A 24055-nucleotide genomic window follows, 5' to 3' on the forward strand; every position below is an offset into this window, starting at 1 on the left:
AGTACAAGACAAAAAAGTTAAGACAAACCAGGAAATAACAGAAAGGATAGATTTTAGAGATTCAAAACAAAGAGAACCAAATGAGAAATAAAAGTTAAAAAACAGATCTGGAGAACAGATTTAAGAAGAGAAAATTGGACTGCCTGACAATTGTGACCTAAAAAAGAACCTTGAAACAAAAATGCAAGAAGTAATTTAGGAAAATTGTCCTGGGGGTGGAAGAGCCAAGATGGCAAGAGAGGAGACATGACTTTATCAGAACTCTCTCACATATCCCTCAAATTAACAGCAAATCGAGCCTTTGATCTGGTTTTGAAGTGACAGAACCCACAAGTATTTGCAGTGTGACATATTTCCGCCAGAAGATAATTTTAAAGATCTCCAGAAAAGGTCTGCTTCAATTGACCACTGTGGGAAGTAGGCCAAGCACTGGTAATGCAGACCTCCCCCCATCCAGGGTGGTGTGGGCTTCAGGCACCAAGGAATCTAGCAGGAGGAATCTATAGCAGTGCTGGCTCCTCTGTCCTTGTTACAAGCCGATAAATCAGCATATTAGCTGGAAAACATCCAACACAAATGCAAAAGGCAAATCAGCCGCTCAACCCCAGAATATCTTGGGCCCTGGCCATGCCCAACTAGCACCAGAAGTTAGTCAGCACTGACCCAACTTAGCCTAATAGAGGAAGCTTGGACAATCCCCCCTTTATCTAAAACAGACCTCAATCTTAAAAAACAATAAGCAAAAAGAACTCTCAGCATAGTTTTTTATGGAGAAAGAGAACAAGAGATTTCAAACTCTGAGGACACTAAAAGCAGGTCATCTCCAGATGAGATCCCAAAGGATGATAGGAATTCGTCCCCATCTCACAAGCCTCTCTTGGAAGAATTCAAAAAGGAACTTGAAACGAGAAGAAAGATAAGGAAAGGAAATGAAAATTTTGCAAGAGGGTTTCAAAAAGAAACATTATCTAAAGAAAACTATTTACCAAATAGATTTAATGAAATGGTAAAAGCCTATAATACCTTACAAAATAGATTTGACAAAATAGGAAAAGAAAATAACTCCTTGAAAAATAGTTTCTGGGGGGCGGAGCCAAGATGGCGGAGAAGAAACACACGACTCTGTGAACGTCCTCACTCCCTCACAACCAATTAGATAAATCAGCCTCACAAATAGCCCTGGACTGATAGATACCACAAGGACTGGAAGCACGACTTACCAGCTGAAGAGAATCTGGAGTTTCAACAGAAAAGGTCAGTTCCCAGGGGAGGAAGAAGAGAGGCCAGCACAGATGGCTGGGTGCTAGCATACTGCTCTGATCGAGCTGGGAAGGGCTCTGGGAACAGAGAAGCCACTGAGATAAAGGAATCTGGCACAGGCCGTTAGCTCTTCTCTGCTTAGCATATAGCAGTTCAGAAGAGAAAGCTAAAATACTTTAAAAAAACTCAGAAAGATTAGATTTTCCCCGGACCCTGGGGGTGACTCAGGAGATCTTGGCACCAGGGGGTGTGGCCTCAGCTACCACCTGAGAATAGTTAAGAGATTGACAAGTGGGTGGATACGGCCCAAGGCAACACACATTGCCTAGCTTAGCTGGAGGGAGTGGAACTCAGATCCGGAAGTACCAGAGGAGTGGAACCTTTGAACTAGGGACCTCGGTTTCTGGCAGACACTTCCAGTTTGAGCACAGGGGCTTTTCACGTCACCTGCTGCAGACATCCACTCCCCACCTGGACTCATATGCTAGGCTTTGTGCCATATTTACTGTTCAATCTCAACCTCAGGGAAGCCACTAAAACACAGCGCCCTCGGGGCACAGCAGTGCTAGTCACCTCTGAGGCACTTCCAGGGAGGGGGTGGGGAACTCTCTCCCAGAGCTCTCTCTTAGCTCAGGCACAAGAGCCACTGCATCCATCCGGTCTGGGAGCAAGCTGGTAAAGAAGTAAATAAATAATTTCCTAACCCAGGGACAGACCCCAAAAGATTTTTTAAATATGAACAAAAAAGCCAGAAAAACCATAGATTCCTACTACACAGAGAAATAGCGGGTATCCAACCCCGAGGAAGTTAACAGCAGAGAGACAGCAGATAACAACCTAAAGGGGAACGGTTCCTGCCCCCCATCACATAACTCTCTCCTAGATGAGACTATTAAAAAGTTAAGAAAGCTTGAAGAAAATTGGGAAAAGGAAAGGGAAGCTATGATAGAGAATAACTACGTCCTGAAATTGGAGTTGGAAAAAATAAAGAATTCACAGGAGATGCAGGGAAACAAAATTTGTGAATTAGAAAAGGTTAAAAAATCACAGGAAAGTAGGATTTCTGAATTGGAGAAGATAAAAAAGTCTCAAGAAAATAGAATTTCTGAATTGGAAAAAGAAAATAATTCTCAAAAAACAAAAATTAGGGAAATGGAAAAAAATCAATAGAGCAAAATAATTCATTTAAAAACGAAATTGGGCATTTACAAAAAGAACTAAAAACTGTGAAAGAAGGAAATAACTCCTTAAAAGTCAGGATGGAACAAATAGAAATGAATGATTCACAGAGAACCCAAGAATCAGCCAAACAAAACAAAAAAAATGAGAAGCTGGAGAACAACGTCAAATACTTACTGGGAAAATCTATAGACCTGGAAAATAGATCTAGGAGAGATAATGTGCAGATCATTGGACTTCCAGAAAACTATGACCAAAAAAAGAGCCTAGATTCTATTTTACAGGCAATTATCAAAGAGAACTCTCCAGAGATAATAGAAACAGAAGGGAAAGTAGATGTGGAAAGAATTCATCAAACTCCTTCTGAAACAGACCCTAAAAAAAGAACACCATGGAATATTGTGGCTAAGCTGCAGAATTACCACACAAAGGAGAAAATCCTGCAAGCAGCTAGAAAAAAACAATTTAAATACCAAGGTGCCACAATAAGGGTCACTCAAGATCTGGCTGCCTCCACATTAAAAGATAGAAGGTCCTGGAACCTGATAATCCGTAAGGCAAAAGATCAAGGACTGCAACCAAGAATGAACTACCCAGCTAACTTTAGCATCTTTTTCCATGGAAGAAGATGGTCATTCAATGAAATAGAGGAATTCTATATGTTTCTAAGAAAAAAAGCAGACTTAAACAAAAAATTTGATCTACATCCACAAGACTGAAGAGACACAGAAAAAGGTACACAGAACCCTTGAGAAATGTAACTCTGTTGTGGGTATATAAAAAGTACTCAAGGATAATTTGATTTTACTGATATAAAAGAAAAAAAGGGGGCTGTAGTAAAGAGAAGGAGGTCATTTCAGAAAAAGGGGAAGGAATGATAAAAAGAGGGAAACTACATCCCATGAAGAGGCATAGAAAATACACCATATCTGAGGGAATTTATTAAGGGGGAGAATCATTGTGTGAATCTTACTCTCATCAGGAGAGGCTCATAGAGTAAATAATTAACATTTTTGTTTTTCAGAGAATTTTCTCTCACCTCATTAAAATGGGGGAGAGAAAAAGGAAAAAGGAAAAGGAGAATAAGAGAAGGGACTTGGAGGGAGGGGGGGAGGGATACTTAAAAAAAGGGAGGGTTGTGCGTCACAAGGGGGGTCTGTAAATTAAATATCGGGGAGGGGGATCAGGGGCGTCAAGGGAAAAAGCATAATCTGGGGATAATATGATGGCAGGAAATACAGAATTAGTAATTTTAACTGTAAATGTGAATGGGATGAACAATCCCATCAACGGAGAGGGATAGCAGATTGGATCAAAAATCAGAACCCTACAATATGTTGTCTGCAGGAAACACACTTAAAGCAGGGAGATACATACAGAGTAAGGTTGGAACAGAGCCTATTATGATTCAGGTAAAGCCAAAAAAGCAGGGGTAGCTATCCTTATCTCAGATCAAGCAAAAGCAGAAGTTGATATAATTAAAAGAGATCAGGAAGGAAACTATATCCTGCTTAAAGGTAGCATAAATAATGAAGCCATATCAATACTAAACATATATGCACCAAGTGGTATAGCATCTAACTTTCTAAAGGAAAATTTAAGAGAATTGCAAGAAGAAATAGACAGTAAAACTATAATAGTGGGAGATCTCAACCTTGCACTCTCAGATTTAGACAAATCAAACCATAAAACAAGAAAGAAATTTAAAAAGTAAATAGAACATTAGAAAAACTAGGTATGATAGACCTTTGGAGAAAACTGAATGGCAATAGAAAGGAATATACTTTCTTCTCAGCAGTTCATGGATCCTATACAAAAATAGACCATATATTAGGACATAAAGATCTCAAAATTAAATGTAGGAAGGCAGAAATAATAAATGCCTTCTTCTCAGATCACAATGCAATAAAAGCTACGTTCAGTAAAAAGTTAGGAATAAATAGACCAAAAAGTAATTGGAAACTGAATAATCTCATCTTAAAGAATGACTGGGTGAAAGAGCAAATTATAGAAACAATTAACAATTTCACCCAAGATAATGACAATGATGAGACATCATATCAAAATCTTTGGGATGCAGCTAAAGCAGTAATAAGGGGAAATTTTATATCTTTAGAGGCTTATTTGAAGGAAATAGAGAAAGAGAAGATTAACAAATTGGGCTTACAACTTAAAAGGCTAGAAAAAGACCAAATTATAAACCCCCAACCAAAAATTAAACTTGAAATACAAAAATTAAAAGGAGAAATCAATAATATTGAAAGTAAAAAAACTATTGAATTAATAAATAAAACCAAGAGTTGGTTTTATGAAAAAGCCAATAAAATAGATAAACCTTTGGTAAATTTGATCAGAATAAAGAGGAAAATCAAATTGATAGTCTTACAAATGAAAAGGGGGATCTTTCCACCAATGAAGAGGAAATTAGAGAAATAATGAGTTACTTTGCCCAACTTTATGCCAATAAATTTGATAACTTAAGTGAAATGGATGACTTCCTCCAAAAATATAGGCTCCCTAGATTAACAGAGGAGGAGATAAATTGCTTAAATAGTCCCATTTCAGAAAAAGAAATAGAACAAGCTATTAATCAACTCCCCAGGAAAAAATCCCCAGGGCCAGATGGATTCACATGTGAATTCTACCAAACATTTAAAGAACAATTAGCCCCAATGTTATATAAATTATTTGAAAAAATAGGGGATGAAGGAGTCCTACCGAACTCTTTTTATGACACAGACATGGTACTGATACCTAAACCAGGTAGATCAAAAACTGAGAAAGAAAATTATAGACCAATCTCCTTAATGAATATTGATGCTAAAATCTTAAATAAGATATTAGCAAAAAGACTTCAGAAAATCATCTCCAGGATAATACACTATGATCAAGTAGGATTTATTCCAGGAATGCAGGGCTGGTTTAATATTAGGAAAACTATTAATATAATTGACCATATTAATAATCAAATTAATAAGAACCATATGATCATCTCAATAGATGCAGAAAAAGCATTTGACAAAATCCAACATCCATTCCTACTAAAAACTCTTGAGAGTTTAGGAATAAATGGACTATTCCTTAGAATAATCAGGAGCATATATTTAAGACCTTCAGTAAGCATAATATGCAATAGAAATAAACTGCAACCTTTCCCAGTAAGATCAGGAGTGAAACAAGGTTGCCCACTATCACCATTACTATTCAATATAGTACTAGAAACGCTAGCCTCGGCAATAAGAGCCGAGAAAGAGATCCAAGGAATTAGAGTAGGAAATGAGGAAATTAAACTGTCACTTTTTGCAGATGACATGATGGTATACTTAGAGAACCCCAAAGACTCTGCTAAAAAGCTGCTAGAAATAATTCAAAATTTCAGCAAAGTGGCAGGATACAAAATAAATCCACATAAATCCTTGGCATTTTTATATATCACTAACAAAATGCAACAGCAAGGGATGCAAAGAGAAATTCCATTCCAAACAAATGTTGAGAGTATAAAGTATTTGGGAATCCATCTACCAAAGAAAAGTCAGGAATTATATGAGAAAAATTACAAAACACTTGCCACAAAAATAAAATCAGATTTAAATAATTGGAAAGACATTCAGTGCTCTTGGATAGGCCGAGCGAATATAATAAAGATGACAATACTCCCCAAACTAATCTATTTATTTAGTGCTATACCAATCAGACTCCCAAGAAACTATTTCAATGACCTAGAAAAAAATAACAAAAAAATTCATATAGAAGAATAAAAGGTCGAGAATTGCAAGGGAACTAATGAAAAAAAAGTCAGAGGAAGGTGGTCTAAGTGTACCTGATCTAAAGCTATATTATATAGCAGCAGTCACCAAAACCATTTGGTATTGGCTAAGAAATAGACCGGTAGATCAGTGGAACAGATTAGATACAAAGGACAAAAAAGGATACATATATAGCAACCTAATCTTTGACAAACCCAAAGATTCCAACATTAGGGATAAAAATTCATTATTCGGGAAAAACTGTTGGGAAAACTGGAAATTAATATGGCAGAAATTAGATATGGATCCACACTTAACACCATATACCAAGATAAGATCAAAATGGGTCCATGATTTAGGCATAAAGAGGGAGATAATAAATAGATTAGAGGAACAGAGGATAATCTACCTCTCAGACTTGTGGAGGAGGAAGGAATTTATGACCAGAGGAGAACTAGAGATCATTATTGATCACAAAATAGAAGATTTTGATTACATCAAACTAAAAAGTTTCTGTACAAATAATACTAATGCAAACAAGATTAGAAGGGAAGTAACAAATTGGGAAAATATTTTTAAAAACAAAGGTTCTGACAAAGGTCTCATTTCCAAAATATATAGAGAACTGACCCTAATTTATAAGAAACCGAACCATTCTCCAATTGATAAATGGTCAAAGGATATGAACAGACAATTCTCAGAGGAAGAAATTCAAACTATATCCACTCACATGAAAGAGTGTTCCAAATCACTACTGATCAGAGAAATGCAAATTAAGACCACTCTGAGATACCACTACACACCTGTCAGATTGGCTAAGATGACAGGAACAAATAATGATGAATGTTGGAGGGGTTGTGGGAAAACTGGGACACTGATACATTGCTGGTGGAGTTGCGAAAGAATCCAGCCATTCTGAAGAGCAATCTGGAATTATGCCCAAAAAGTTATCAAACTGTGCATACCCTTTGACCCAGCAGCGCTACTACTGGGATTATATCCCAAAGAAATACTAAAGAGTGGAAAGAGACATATATGTGCCAAAATGTTTGTGGCAGCTCTTTTTGTTGTAGCTAGAAACTGGAGGATGAATGGATGTCCATCAGTTGGAGAATGGTTGGGTAAATTATGGTATATGAAGGTTATGGAATATTATTGCTCTGTAAGAAATGACCAGCAGGAGGAATACAGAGAAGCCTGGAGAGACTTAAATCAACTGTTGCTGAGTGAAATGAGCAGAACCAGAAGATCACTGTACACTTCAACAACAACACTGTATGAGGATGTATTCTGATGGAAGTGGAAATCTTCAACATAAAGAAGATCCAACTCACTTCCAGTTGATCAATGATGGACAGAGGTAGCTACACCCAGAGAAGAAACACTGGGAGGGGAATGTATATTGTTAGCACTAATATCTGTCTTCCCAGGTTGCATGTACCTTCGGATTCTAATGTTTATTGTGCAACAAGAAAATGATATTCACACACATGTATTGTACCTAGACTATATTGTAACACATGTAAAATGTATGGGATTGCCTGTCATTGGGGGGAGGGAATAGAGGGAGGGGGGGATAATCTGGAAAAATGAATACAAGGGATAATATTATAAAAAATATATATATAATAAAAAATTTAAAAAAAACATATTTAACATGGACACCAAATCTGTTTCATCCCTACTTAAGCTCAAAAGTCTAGAATTTAAGTAATTCACCAGTCTCAACCTTCTTAGCACGAGTGACTATACATCCACCACACTTGGCAAGTGATCATTTTAACACAAAACTATAAAATTTACAAGGAACTTTCCTTACATTTTTTCTAGTCATAATCTAAGTATTTTCATTTTTCTTTTATAAGTAAGCAAACTAATGTCAGAGAGTTTGCATAATTTGCCCAAGATCATACAAATAACAAGTATTTGAGCCATGGTTATTTGAGCCATGGTTTCCACCAGTTTCTTGATTTATGATGAGTATTTTATCCCCTACACCAAGCTAATTTAAAGTATGTACATTGAAGATAAAATGTCCTTCAACTAATAAAGGGTTATTTTTTAAAATTATGTACATATATACACACATATAACAAGTATGTATCTACTAGAGATATGCAATATGCTAAAACATATATGAACTGTATATGTATATATATATGTACATGCTAGTGTTTATGTATATATGTGGGAGAATATGTATATAAGCTAAAGAACATTAAATCCTCTCAAAACAATTATTTAATCACTATACTTCATAAGATTCAGAGGCTTCACAAACTTTCTATTTTTGTTTACATAACTTTTACCCTTTTATTTCTCACTTCTAACACAGAATCACAGAATCAATGAATCACAAAATTCTAGAGCTAAAAAAGAGCCTAGAGATTAACTAGGCCAATATCCTTATTTTAAAGATGGCAAAGCCCTTATAGAATATCACTTTTGAAGAGGATTCAGATACAGTGCTCCAAACTATCAAAATTGAAAAGACTGAACAATTAAAATAAAAACCCTCTTCCATATCCCTGTTAGCCATTTAGCCTTTGCTTGAAGATCTCTACTAAGCAGATCCCAGGACATTAGGGTAACTGATCATCAAACTATTAAGGATTTCCCCTTATTTCACTCCTAAACTTTCTTCTCTACAAATGCCCTACTTAAGCATATTTCTTGCTTCTATACTTTGAGGATCAGCAGAGGATATAAAATTTTCTTCTACCTCATAATCCTTTCTAATACATAAAGCCCAAATCTTGGACTCCAAAAACTTTCTCCCAGGTGAGTATCCTCATTTTTTTAAACTGATTCTCATAAACTATATCAAAGTACTTCACCGTGTGTCCATTCCCATTCAAAATGTGGCCAGGACTGAATACAAAGTCCCAGATTTAGACTGATGGATAGAAGATGTGGGAATTATTCTGGCCACTGCTTCTCTCTCTGTGAACTTTCATATTTAACTATGTGAACATTTTAGAAGTATTCAATCTCCCATCAAGATATTTAAAGAAAATTCATTATGGTTCCTACCTACCATGAATCGTAAACATTAATATGTTTAAGTTATTTATTAACTTTAAATGGGCATGGATGAGAAAAAGAATTGATTTAGTTCCTTTTTAATTTTAGAAAAAAAAAAGGAAGCACAATTAAACATACCCGATCTCATCAAATGTCCAAGGCTAACTAACCATAGTTGACCTTGGTTAATGATTTCATGGGAGAATTCTGGGGGAACCAGATGGAATGGACTTGTAATCTGTATAATGGGCTGGAAAAGGAAATGGTAAACAGCAACTGTATCTTTACCAAGAAGAGCCCAAATGTGGTAATGAGGAGTTGAATACAATTGAAATAACTGAACAATAACTGGTATAGTAAAGGGGATGCTGGACTTTTAGTAAATGTAAACAAGGATTTGATTTCTTCTTTACATATTTACTAGCTGTGATGCTGGGAGATAATTTAACTTTTCTTGCCTCAGTTTCCTTATCTATAAAATAAAGTAAGTCTAACTTGTTGCACTCTCAACTAATTCTTTGATCCTATGGCTTGAATAAGAAGGATTTCCCCTAAGTTCAATCCTAAACTTTCTTCTCTAAAGAGAATCATAAATTGCTTTTCAAATTTGATAGTCAATGAACTCTACCCATACATGAGGTGGATTTCCAAAAAGATTAGCTCTTAAGGAATCTGTGAACTTAAATTTTTAAAATTTTGATAATTATATTTCAATATACTTTTCTTCTTATGTAATCCCGAGGACATTTTATTTTTATTTCATTTTTAATTTCATAACTTTTAAAGCATTTTTTCTAAAAATGTTTCATTGACTTCCACACAAATCTAAAGGCATTGATAACAGAAAAAATGAAGAAACCCTATTCTCAAATCTGACTTTCCAAAAGAAACTTCTCCCTTCCTTTAGATTATGTGGAAAATAAAATATTTCACAGAATTACAGAATCTCAGAAGTGGAAAGAGTTGAAGCAATCTCTTCTAACGTATATCACAACAAGAATCTCCTTTAGTTGTACCCAAAATAGCCATCAGCCTCCGTTTGAAGACCTTCTGGGAAAAGAAATCGACTAACTACTGAGGTTTTTTCTTATATTAAATTTAATTCCCCTCCTTGAAGCCTCCTTCTGATTGTTCCAAGTTCTAATTGAACACAATTATCAGTTTTAAATAAGGAAGGTTAATTTGTGAATAGAGAAAACTATTCCAAATTGCTTCTTTCTCCTTTTCCCCCCTTTTTAGTTTGTTCATTTCTATTCTGTTTCCTCCCTACTTTCTGAAGAAAGAAAGCACTTGTTATTAGATATTACCTCGAGAAATATATAGTACAGGGTAAACTAAGAGATTGTTCCAATTAATCTCCCACTCTATGTTAGAAACAAGTGTTGCCTGTGGTAAACTACACTTTCTTTCTTACCTGTAAAATAGTTTAAAATTGCTTCAGAAACTGGGAAAGATACAGACCACATATCGCCAACAGTAAACAAAACTGCTGACAGCTTTCAATGATTTTGAAGAATCCTACTTAATTAGCTAAGAAAAAAAAAATTGGTAAAAATTTAAGTGTTCTTTTGGTCCCTGGTAAAGGAGGAAATAAAATAAATGAGGAAACTCCTAAGCAAAGAAGTCCCATCTCTGCTGCCCAGGAGAAAGTGCCCTGAGGTATAAAGATGGAGGCAGTAGAAGACTAGAACATTAAGGTTTTTACTTAGCTAAATTTGAATCTGATGTTTGGGGTGTGATTTCATGAAGCAGGATGGCAATTATAATCTCACTCTAGGATAAGTCACTTGTGGCCATCCGTGGCAAAGAGAATGTTCTCATTTACAGGGGAATCCTTGATGTGTCACTCTATCTGTAAAGCTCTATAGTAGGTTGCAGAAAATTTCTACCTCTTACCCACAGGCCCCTGCACATTTCTTATAACTTCATGATCTGTTGTGGATGAAACCAAATCACCTGGGCTGAAAAGTGAAAAGTAGCCTTGCCCAAGTATCTACAGCTGGAACTAACAAGAAAAATCCTTAGAACCACCAACTGGGAGCATTTAAATGGTTACAGGGCAACGCCCCAGGACTTGTGGGCAAATAATAATAATAATAATAAAATTAGTGATGGATCTCAAGTTTCAGAAGATGTCTGGGATTTGAAACTGTAAGTGATCACAGAAACATTGATTTGGAATGAGGAAAGACCCTTGAGATCATCAAATACAGGAGTTCTAAATTTTTTATGTCAGTCATTTTTGACAATTGATGAAGAATGATCGTTAAATTCAGAAAATAAAATACATAAGATACAATTATATTGAAATATAGTTATCAATATGTTTTGTATAATTATCTTTCCCATCCCCCACTCCATTCTACTATGTTATGAAAATGCTTATTTTATTTAAGTTTGGAATTTTTAAAAAATATTGTAAACTATTTGAGGGCAGGGACTATGCATTTCTTATGTGTATCTTCAGTAGATAGAATAATAGGGGCTTAATAAATATTAATGGGTTAAATAAAAAAAGTTCATAGATTTCAGTTTATGAACACCTGCTACAATCATACCACCTCATTTTACAGATGAGAAAACTGGATCCCAGAGTGTTTACATGATGAGTAAGGCTCAAGAACTGGAATCAGAACTCAGCTCCTGCTGAGACACTTGTAGTTCAACAGTCCAAAACTGCTTCCATAAGTACTCTAGGGATTCCCATTGTCAGATCCCTGATTCGAGGATTTTTGTTCAGTTTTTCCTTTTGTAAAAAAAAATAATAAAAAATAAAAACATTTTTTTTGGTAATAATTGTGCATTATATACTTGTCAATGGGTAGATGATTTCAGAATATTTAGTGATTCAGTTAACTAGTAGGTATTTAGAAAACAAGACATAAATTTAGCAGTATCTATTTTCAAAGAGTTTATAGTCTACTACTAGTAGGTATCTGATAGACATATATACATATGTGGATAGACATATATACATATAAAGTATATATGAAATCAATACTAAGTAATTTGGGAGAGTGGTGAAACAATTTCTTCATTTTTAAAATGGGTATACAAATATCTATCACGAACAACAATATTGTGAATATCAAATGAGGTAAATTATTTATCACATTTTGTGATCTTTAAAGAGTTAATTTTATTACTGGTATGGTTTGAGGACCAATATGATGTGGGTGATGTAAACACCAGTTGATGATAGGTACCAAAAGTTGGGGTTTGGTCATGTGAAGAATTCACAATGGCCATTTTCTTTGGCAAAAGGTGGATCTATTTAGGAGAATAGGTTACAGACTAAATGAAGGGATACAATAAACACTGGGAATGGTAAATATGAAATAGAATTAGAGAGCATAGAAAGGGGTTTCCCGAAAGGGAGATAGCACTCTGAGAGTTAGCTATAAGGAGGAAACATGGGGTTGAGAAACATGGTGGGGCTAGAGGAGCATGGGGGAGGAGGGGTAAGAGAAAGATACCATAGGGCAAAGTGCCATAGTGGACTGACCCAAAGGAGAGCAGCAGCCTTGGGATGGCCCATAAGTATATTCTATAGGGGAAAATTTTACCTCAGGGACATGATTGGGATGTCTGACAGAGCATGGCAAGATGAGGCTGCCCAAGACCCCCTACAGTCTCAGGGGTTTGTATAACGTGGATTTCACATTGGACAACTTCCCCAGAGGTGGGAACATGGACCTAAAGGGATCTCTATCAGAGCCTTCTCCCTGCTTACAACGGGGATCAATTCTTTAGTTTCTCCCTGTCAAACCCATCATTCAGGACCACCTTGTTGCTGAGAGAAATATCACATGACTGAGTCTGATGATCTTGAATTTATCAATTAATAGCAAAATATATCTAAAAGATGTCTTTGCCAAATTTTCTACTTTGACCTAACCATATAAGATTATAACTTTCAATAACAAAGTTGTTTGTTTTTTGTTTTTAAAGATAAGGATAATTAGATTTTTACACATTCTAGACATGTTTTCCACCTATAGGGGTTGGGAATGGCTTCTGAAAGATACTGCCCCTGATAAATGGATAAAACTTTAATCTTTTCATTTCTGTGACAAGCTCTCCTTATCGAAGATGGATTTAAAATAAATTTGTTTGTTTTTAACATAGGGAAACTTCCTCCATGGTTCTGTGCTAATTACTAGAAGGTGTGTGTGTGTGTGTGAGTGTGTGTGTGCTCAATTATCTACTTGGTCATTAATGACAAAGGAAGACAAGTCTTGAGCCTATTTGGCTTGAGCTAATTGCAAGCCATCCCAGTTTCCGGATTACCCCCTCAGACCTTTCATTCATTTTATGCTCAGAGGGAGTATATTAATGGCCACATAGTACATTAGCTTTTTCCTTGGCACTATCAGCTGTGGACTCCTAATTGACAGTGCAGGGTCTAGTGGGACATGAGTATTTTACCTGACTGATTTAACAATCTATATAACTTTTCCTCAAAAACCAGCTGGCCCTGCTTTCAACTGAATCCAGGCCCTCACAGAGGATAGGAAGATGTTCAGGAAGCTGGAGATGTGCCATGTCACTACAGTCATGACTGACTAGCCCTGAGCTGCTAGTAGTTTAATGGGGTTGGTAATTAACATTTTGCAATATGACAATTTTTTTTAAATACTAGGAAAAAAAAAAGACTAATTAGCATACTTCAAAGGGATAATGAGAAAAGAAATTCAAAGGATCTCAGATTTAGAGGTGGAAGGAATCTCAAAAGACCTTGAATCTAACTACTTCATTTAATAAATGAAAAAACGGAAAAATAAAGGCACTAACAGACTTTATTTACCAAGCTCACACATTTAAATGGTAAGCCCAGGGTTCAAACTGTGGGCCTCTTACTGCAGAGTTCTTTTCATTCTATCTAAATGCCTCTTGGTTTCATATTATAGAAAAGAAGTTGAAAATCTTACTAATGTCCTCAAGTTTTATCAGAAATTGTGAAATATATTTGAACAAAAATCAACATAATGTCACATTTTTATTCTACCCCAAAACAAAATGGAGATCTACAGTTTCCTTGCATCAAAAGTCATATAAATATTTATAAACATCAAAAGGGATTAAATCCAACATGCATTTAGTAAGATATTGCTCTACTGAAACATAAATGCTAAGCAAACTGAAGTCTGGGATGGATGGAGGCAGGGATGCATATAGGGTAAATTTTTCATTTGAGTTCTAACATTGTGGTTCATTTATGATATTCCTTTGAAAGGAGATATTGGTGCATAAATATAAGTCAAATTCACTTAAAATCCCTTTCTCATAAGAAATCAGACTAAATGTCAGTACTTGGCTAGCTAAAAAAGACATAAAATATGAAAGAATATTTAGGCAGAAAAAATATTGTTTCTAACACAGGTAATATCAGTTTCATTTAATCTTTTTAAAATTCATGCAGCATTTATTTATTTCTTTAACAAATATTGAGTACTGAAGCAATGGGTAAGTCCCATGGTGACATTAAACATTTAAGATGTAATGAAAATATTCTGAATTTGGAGTCATGGGACCAGGATTCAAATTAAAGGGGCAGTTAAATGGTACAGTGAATAGAGTACCAGGCCTAAAGTAAGTAAGAACTAAGTTCAAATCTGCCCTACAAAAATTACTAGCTGTGTGATCCTAAGCAAGTCATTTTGCCCAGTTTGTCTCATTTTCCTTCTCTATAAATTAACTAAAAAAGGAAATGGCAATCTCTGCCAAGAAAACCCCAAATGGGATCATGAAGAGTTAGATAGGACTGAAATGACTGAACAACAACCAGAAATTGAAATTGTGCTACACAATTGCTATGAAACCATGAACAAGTCACCCAGAAGACAGGATTTTCAGTTGCTTTCTTGAATTGAGAACTAAAAGCCAAGAAAGCAACTGAAAATCCTGTCTTCTGGGTGATAACACACTCAGATACCTTAGGATACCCCTTTTAGGTCTTCCTAAAGTTTGCAACAGGTACAAGGAATATGTAACAGAAAAACAAAAACAAACACAAAATCAAAATAAAAATAAAACACCAAGAGATGTCACAACTGTAATTGAACATTATTTTCCCTTTAAATTTAAATTCATGTATGGAGCCATGTTTATGCTGAACTCTCATAGTCACCATTTTTCCTCAGCCAGCAAACCCCAAGATTTGGTTGATTGACTCTCACAAACACTAATTTCTCATTGCAGCCACCTATTATCTCATCACAGGTTATTCTCAAGCAATTGTCTTCAGACAAGAAACACAGGTTTTTACTTATTTTCTAACTTAACCAACAACCCTTTTTAGGGTTATTTAAATTTTATTAATTAAATTATTTAAATTAAATTAAATTAAATATATATTAATATTTAATTAATTAATAATAAAATATATTAAAATGTTATTTTAAAATTATTTTATCAGGAACAGGGGGAAAATACTAGTTTTAAAGTAAGAGAAAATTTGCAAAATTATAAAAGGCTCAAAAGTTAATAATGGTCTTCCATGCAAGTATACATGGAACTAAGCCTAGAGCTTTCTTTCTTCATAGATCTGTGAGGCATTCTTCTAATTATAATCAATCAACCAGCCTAACCCCTTCTGTAATGAATGATTCTTTTTTTTCCAGTGAAGATAAATAGATTTCCAGTCAAGAGATTTGCCAAATCTCTCTTAGAATCTACTTTCTAATTCTATCTACTAGTGTGGGATTTTCCAGTTTATAGAAAATTCTTCTCCAGTTTTTTTTCCTAAAATATCCTGCCATAGATTTTAAATAGACAGTCCTATCATTATATAACAGATGCTTCCCGTACCCATCATGGAGACAATAATAGTTCTAGACTTCCATGATGTTCTCCCTATTCCCTGATTTTTGAGATAAAGAAGACATCTCTATTTTGCACCTGAAGATTATCCCCAATCATAGTTCTAAACTAATGAAAAATACTGGCCTTTTTTTTCCAGAAACCTCAATATTCTGAATCCTAGAAATTGAAATACTTTCTAGGTCTGATTGACTTTCCTGAAACAAACACTCTACAGAATTTTGGGGGAAGTATGAATATTTTTCTTTGTGAATTTGACTGATATTTATTCTTTTTTAGCATCACTTCCTATGGGGCTGTGTGGTTTCAACCACTAAGACCTCCCGTCCTATTACTAACTTTCTTATTCAGTTAGTCTCCCTTTATATGAACTGTCTCTTTCACAATCAACTATAGTTTTACTTATCAAAGTTAATAGCCATTTTTGGACTTGCCTAAAGTTCCTGCTTCAATCACACTTCTAATCTAAGTTTTAGCTTGCTCTTTGTAAAGGGAAAGGGAGAGATAGTAATGAAGTCCTTCTATAAATTCATGACTATATGATTCAAGTAATCATCTTTAATCCAATTCCTTGAGTTTCTAGAGAGCTCATTTTGTAGCCTCCTTCCCATTTTCCCAGATAAATTATTTTAAAACTATAACTTCATCAGAAAAATACCTTCTGCATATATTTATATTTCTATATCTATATCTAAGTAGCTAACTAGGCATCTGAAATTTTATATATATATATATATATATATATACATATCCAAATGCATGTCTATTATATATATATATATAATCCATATCTATATCTAAAACTATGTCTATACCTATATCCATGTCTATCTCTGCCTTTATCCAAATACATGTCTATGTTCTCTGTTGTCCTCAAGGATCTTATATTCTAACTTAGGAAGAAAAAAATACTAAGAAGAATTGAAAAGTTAAAATGGAAGGAACTCATCCATGGAAAGAGGTAACAGAGGTAGAAAGATGTTCCATAGTGAGAAGACCATAGAGGTAGAGGGTAGGAAAAGTATGATAGAAAATTTCATAAAATCAGAAACTGATCCAAGAAAAGGATTGTTCTTAGAAAACAACCACATAATTTGTAATAATTCTCTTTGAAGCCTGAGAAGTTTTGCCAGAGTTACTCCCCTGACAAGGTTCTCCAGAAAGCCCATTCATATTTATGCCCCAAAATGGCATTGAAGTAATACTGTGACTAATTGTCAGACATAACCAGACTGTAGGAAGAATTAGTCTGCTTGCAGGGGTTTCCTTAAAGGAGAAGTTGGATTATTATGGGATTAGTATATTCAGCTTTTTAGATACAGGTTTTTAATATAGCAATGCATATTAGAAACAGTGGTCCTTCTGCTTATTTTCTGAGTATTTTATACAATTCTTATATTTATAGTCTAATCCATACAGCATCTTGTTTCACTCTAAGTACTAAGCTCCTAGTGTATTCAAAAACTCACTTTCATATCAATTGGAAATTGAGCAGAGTCTAATAAATGGAGAATGATATTCCATTAGGAATCAAGGGACTTAGGTTCAAATCCTAGTCCAACAGTTAGCTGACTATGGACAAGTCAGTTTTCATTAAAGTAAAAGAAAAAAAGAAAAGAAAAAAAATGCATCAGTCATGTAAAAGGACATTTTCACATTTACATTCAGGTGTGGAATTCCTAAAATATAATTTCCTTGCCTCTCTTTCCATCCAAAAAAAAATAATAATCAATTGAAGAGTTCAGCATGTTCCCATCCCTAGCACTACAACTATAGCAGATTGGCAGGCAAGAAGTAAGAGAGTAAATGAATCATATAGCACTTAGCACAGCAAAACTCATGGATGCCCATTTCCATTTCAAAAGACTATGTGATTAAGAGACCATTTGTTATTGCTCCATAAGTGCTTCTCCGAGAAAGAAATCCAGGACCAATTTTTTAAATGTTATTTTCTGAAGATTTCTGCAATATTAGTTGGACAAAAAAGACACTTATAGAGTTCTAGCATTAAATTCAATCTTCCTAGTATTTTTTTTGGCACAAGGCAAGATAATACCATAAAAAAGATACAAAAGACACAGCACAGGCCTTACAATATAGTTCTAACTTCCCACTTTTTTTTTTCATTTTTTTACATTACTTTTTAAAAAAATTATTTATTTAATTAGTTTTTACAAACATTTTATGCATAGGTAATTTTTCAGCATTGACAATTGCAAAACCTTTTGTTCCAACTTTTCCCCTCCTTCCCCCCACCCCTTCCCCCAGATAGCAGGTTGACCAATACATGTTAAATATGTTAAAGCATAAGTTAAATACAATATATACATATATATATATATATGTCCAAACAGTTGTTTTGCTGTACTAAAAGAATTGGATTTTGAAACAGTGTACAATTAGCCTGTGAAGGAAATAAAAATGTAAGCAGACAAAAATAGAGGGATTGGGAATTCTATGTAGTGGTTCATAGTCACCTCCCCGTAACTTCCTACTTTTTAGCACAGCCCACAATCATCCCACTCTTTTTCCTTTTTCTTTCTTTGTTTTTCTTCCCCATTAGCCTGAACTTATTTACCAGGATTTCAAAGGTTGACATACTAGAGCCCCATCCTATGTATGCTACCTTATTTCCCTAGTACTCACTAATATGTGTACTCCACTTTAGTCAGGAAGTTCATAATAGCCTTGTCATCTGGAATGTGCTCAATTCTTTCTAATTAGTTAAATCATAAAGGAAAAGGTGTAAGTTCTAATGACCCTCCATGATTCCAGAAGGCCATCGACACTATCCATTATAGAAAGGTTGATGGTTTTAGGGTGCAGGATTATGTATGTATGTATGTCTCTATATATCTATGCTAGATATATATAGAGAGAGATATGCATACATGTATATATATACTTATATACATATTTGTCTTTGCATCTATGTCTTTAAATTATGCATATAAGTATGTACATGCATTTGTTTACAGCCATTGAAGAGAATTTGTTTCACTAAATCATATATATTTATTACAATAAATTTCTTTTTCACCCCAATGGATTGTTATAAATATGCAGAGTTTAGCAAAACAATGGGTTAGGGAATAAAACTAGATTTCCTTTTTTATGTAGGGAGGGAATAGATGGTAATATATATGTGAAATACTGCACTGTTGCTCACAGTTTCAGATATAGTCATTGTATTGTTTATTTTTAATTAATTATCTAATTACTTTATTTTCTTAAAAGGGATCTCTCATGAAGTGAGTACTCTCTAAAGGTTTGTAGTGTAAAAAAAATCATTGAAATGTTTTTGTCTTAATGCTTCATGGGCAAGATTACGTCCTGTCTTCTCTACTAATCCTTTCTTGAACACTCTACCCCTCAGTGACCTCCCTTTCCCTTGAACTCTTTTATTACCTCCAATTTTCCATATTTGATCTGAGAGGTGACCTGCTAAAAAAGCAGATTGGAGTCCTGAGCTAGTAAGAGGCTTAAGAGTTAAAAAAAAGTCAACTGGGGTTAAAAGAAGGATAATTCATCACCTAAAGACAAGAAGCAGATATGAAATTTAAGAAGAAAAATTAAGTGGCTCAATCCAAGGGATGATAATGTAGATCACAAGTACTCTCAGGTATGGGATCCTTTCGGTAGGATCTGTGCTGAGAAGGAGATGAATAGTGGTAGGTGAGGGCTCCCTGACAAGGGCTACTGATACATCTATTTATTGACTTGGTCAACAATAGATCTGTTTACTTCCTGAGAATGTATCCAAAGACAAGATTTAAAAGTTGCTAGAAATTACTAACCTTGAGGATAGCTACTCATTTCTGATGATCATATGGACATAAATGATTCTGCCAAAAACCTAGAAGGCAGTATTAACAATTATGACATAAAAAAGCCAGGAACAAGGATAGTGTTTTCATTACTTTTTTAAAAAGAATACACAAATTTCTGAAAATAGAAAGTTTGGGAAAATGAATCCTTACATGAGAAGGAAAATGTATTTCAGTTTTGTACCACATATGAGATTAAAGGAGATAATATTTATAAAGTACTTAGCACAGTTCGTGGCATATACTAGGCATTTAATAAATACTTATCTCCCCATGCATACACACTCAGCTTAAAATATAGGAAGAGTAAGCTCTTGGCTAGGAATTGAAAATACCTAATAAGGGATGGTCAAAAGATATCTGCTTGATGTTTTGCAAATCTATGTAAAAGGGATGATACTTGGAAAAGGAGAAGGCAAAATATTGAGTTCATATATCTACCAAGCTGGTCACCAGAGGTTAGCCAAAGTCTAAGAATAGCAGTAGATATGCTATAAAATTAACACAACACTAAATCTTTTAAAAAGAGAATAAACCAGTAATCCAACACTTGACCTTGGATAGCTATATATAAATACATAGAAAAGCTATGCTAATTACAAAAATTCAACATGGCTTTATAATGTCATGCTAGAATAACCTGATTTCCTTCATATTTGATAGGTAGAGAAGTAAAAGTTTAACACATTTCATTAGGTTTTGACCAGTGCTTTAAGAAAAGTCTACATCTCTCAAACTCTTCTTCTAGGTAAAACATACTCCAAATAATGGTGCAATTATTCAGAAGTAGTTGAATGGTTGGATCCATGAGTCACCGTTAAGAACTCAGTAGCAATTTTCCAGTTCCCAAGGGTTTGCCCCTATGCTACATAAAATGCTTAGCAATAATTTCAATTAAAGTAGGCATTATATAACCTTTAAATATACAAAGAGTACAGACAACAAAGAGAGAAGAATAAAAAAAGATCTGAACAGATTAGCCCTAGATTTAATACAATCAATTTTAATAGGGCTGCTACATTCAAGTTCAAAATATTTTTTTACTGCAAAAATAAAGAAGAAATAGATAATATTTGATCTAAAAAATCTAAGAGATTTAGTATACTCCAAGCTCAGTTTGAATCAGCAATATCACATGGTCACTCAAAATTGAATATGATATTAGGCTGCATTAATTACAGTTTAATATGGACAGCACCTAGTTAGCATGGTGAATGGGATCTGGAATTAGGAAAGCTCATCTTCCTGAATTCAAATCTGGCCTCAGACACTAGCAGTGGGATTCTGGTCAGATCGCTTAACCCTTATTGACTCGATTTCCTCATCTGTGAAATGAGCTGAATAAGGAAATTGCAACAAACCGCTTTGCTAAGAAAATCCCAAAGAAAGTTATGAAGAATCACAAGTGAAAAATGACTGACTAACAACAAATAATAGGGAAATGATCATCTTACTGTCCTCAACAGACCAAGTTTGGAGAATATGGGTAACACATTTTAGAAAAGACATTGATAAAGTGGAGAGCAGCTGAAGCAGGGTGACTAGGATGATAAAAAGCTTCAAGATCATACCACATGAGGTTTTGTTAAAATGAGTAGGGATATTTAGCTCAGAAAAAAAGAGAAAACAAAAGGAATATGATAACATCCTTTCAAATACTTGAAGACAGCTATTTGGAAAAGAAATTAAATGTTTTGTACTTAACCCTAAAGAGCACAATAAGAAGCCAGGTGGTCAGATTTAGGCTTAATATAAGGGAAGATGCCTAATAATTTGAAACAGTGAAAAGCAAAAGGGCTACAGAGATAGACAGACAAAAATAGATAGACAGACACAGATGGATAGACAGATTACACAGACAGATAGATAGACACACAGATGGATAGACACAGATGGATAGGTGGATTGACAGACAGATAGATAGGCAGAAAGACAGGCAGATAAATAGACAAATAGACACAAAGACAGGAATAGATATAAAGATAGACAAATGGATGGACAGATAAACAGAAAGACAGACAGATAGATAGACAGACAGACAGATGGTACAGATAGAGACAGAGAGATCAATCCTTTAATATGTTCCATTAATTTTTTTAATTTTTAAATATTTTAAATATTTAAATATTAAAACAAACATGACCCTAAATAAGTTATAACATCACAGTTTCTTCATCTTAAAATGGGAAAATAACAATCATACTTCCAACTATATAGGATTGTTGCGAGCACCAAAAGTAGTGCTTGATATAATGATGCCATATAAAAACCTATATTAACCTTTTTTTGTGCAAAATTAGTATAACATAATAATAGTTATACTGAAGTTCCATAAACTCCCTTCTTAACTAAAGCCTGAGAGATTTCTTATTCCTCTGACAGCTTATTAACACCTCTTCTTTTAAAAACTATTGAATCAATTTAATAAGTACAAATTATCATTAAAATTATCATTTCAAAAATAGAGGTAAATTGATATAAAAGAAAGACTTATATGTACAAAAATATTAATAATAGCCCCTTTTGTAGTATAAAAGAACTAGAATTAAAGTGAAAATCAAGGGAGAGATGTATATGTGACTGACCTATAAGAAATGATGACAAGAACATTTTGCACAGAAATTTAAAAAGATCATTTAAAACAGTTGTACAGTAAAGTTAGCAGAATTGGGGGAAATTTTATGGAATGACAGTAACATTACAAACATAAATAATTTTGAAACTCTTAAAAATTCTTATCAATACAGCAACCAAATAGAACTGTAAGGTACTTAAGATAGAAAATTCTGCCCTCCTTCCTGAGAGAGAGGTAGTAGGCTTAAATTTAGAAAGAAAGGAATATTTTTGGATCTGGCCATTACAAGAAGTTTTTTACTGTAATTTAATTTCTTTGAAATCTTTCTTTCTTTCTTATCAAAAACAAAAAAAGAGAGAAAAAAGAACCTAGCAGGCAAACAACAGCAGCAACAAAAGGTGAAAATTCTATGTTGTATTCCATATTTAGTCTCCCTAGCCCTTTCTTCAGATGCAGATAGCTCCCTCCATCACAAGTCACTTGGGATTAATTACTCCATATTTTAAGAAGAAAACTGACAAGTTTGAAAATATCAAAAGGAAGAAAACCAGGATGGTTGCAGTTTTATGTAGTACCTGGCACATAATAGGTAGCTCAATCCTTGTTGATAAGAGATTCGGTTGTAGGATTATGAATATTTTCCCAGAGGATACTCAGTAGAGAAATGACAATTGTCTTCAAGTCCTGGAAGGGTTATCCCAGGGAGGATGAATTAGGCTTGTCCTTTGTATACATTATATTTACTTGCATGCAGGTCGTATTCTTCCAGTGGAATGTGAACTTTTCAAGGACAAGGACTTTATTTTTTGTCTGTTATCACCTCTTCCTTGCACATAATACACACCTAACAAATACTTGTTAAATTGAATTGAATTCTATTTTACTAAGAGTACAAAAGCAGGACCAATTAGTGGACACTGAAGAGAAGAATATTTAGGCATGGTAAAAGAAAAAACTCCCTGAGGACCTATAATTGGAATGGGCTGCTTTACAAGGCTATAACCTCTCCTCAGTAAAAATGTTTAGGCAATGAATGAATTATTATTTAAAATAATAATAAAAATAACTAGCAATTATATATTGCTTTAAGGTTTATAAAACACTTGATAATAATCCCATTTATTCTTCCAACACATGTGGGAGGAAATATTATTTTCATCCATTTTAAAGATGAATAAACTGAGGCATAGAGAAATAGACTTATATAAGGTCATATAGCTAAATAACTGAGAAAGAAATCAAAATCAAATTTTCTATCAACTGTTCCTTCCACCTCCAAGCCTCACCTTGTTGTTACTTATTCAGCATGTTACTTTTGGGTATGTCTTAGAAAGGATCTTCTTTGTAAATCTGAGTTGGATTAAATGTCCTCTAAGGTCACTTATACCTGAGATTTTATATGACTGAATTTTCATAAAGTTTCTCAGCTCCATGCTTTCTATTTATGAGCTCATCTGAGCACTTAAACACCAAAGCCAACACTAGACGGCATCGTAAAGGAGTCTGAATGGATTTTCAGGGGAATAAAAGGCAACAAGCAAAGAGATCGTGCTTGGGTGGCCTGGCAGCTAAGACTGAGACAGATTGTAGGAAGAGATGAGCAACTCAGCACTTGTTCCTCA

The sequence above is a fragment of the Sminthopsis crassicaudata genome, chromosome 3 (genome assembly GCF_048593235.1).
Source record: "Sminthopsis crassicaudata isolate SCR6 chromosome 3, ASM4859323v1, whole genome shotgun sequence".
Classification (NCBI taxonomy): Eukaryota; Metazoa; Chordata; class Mammalia; order Dasyuromorphia; family Dasyuridae; genus Sminthopsis; species Sminthopsis crassicaudata.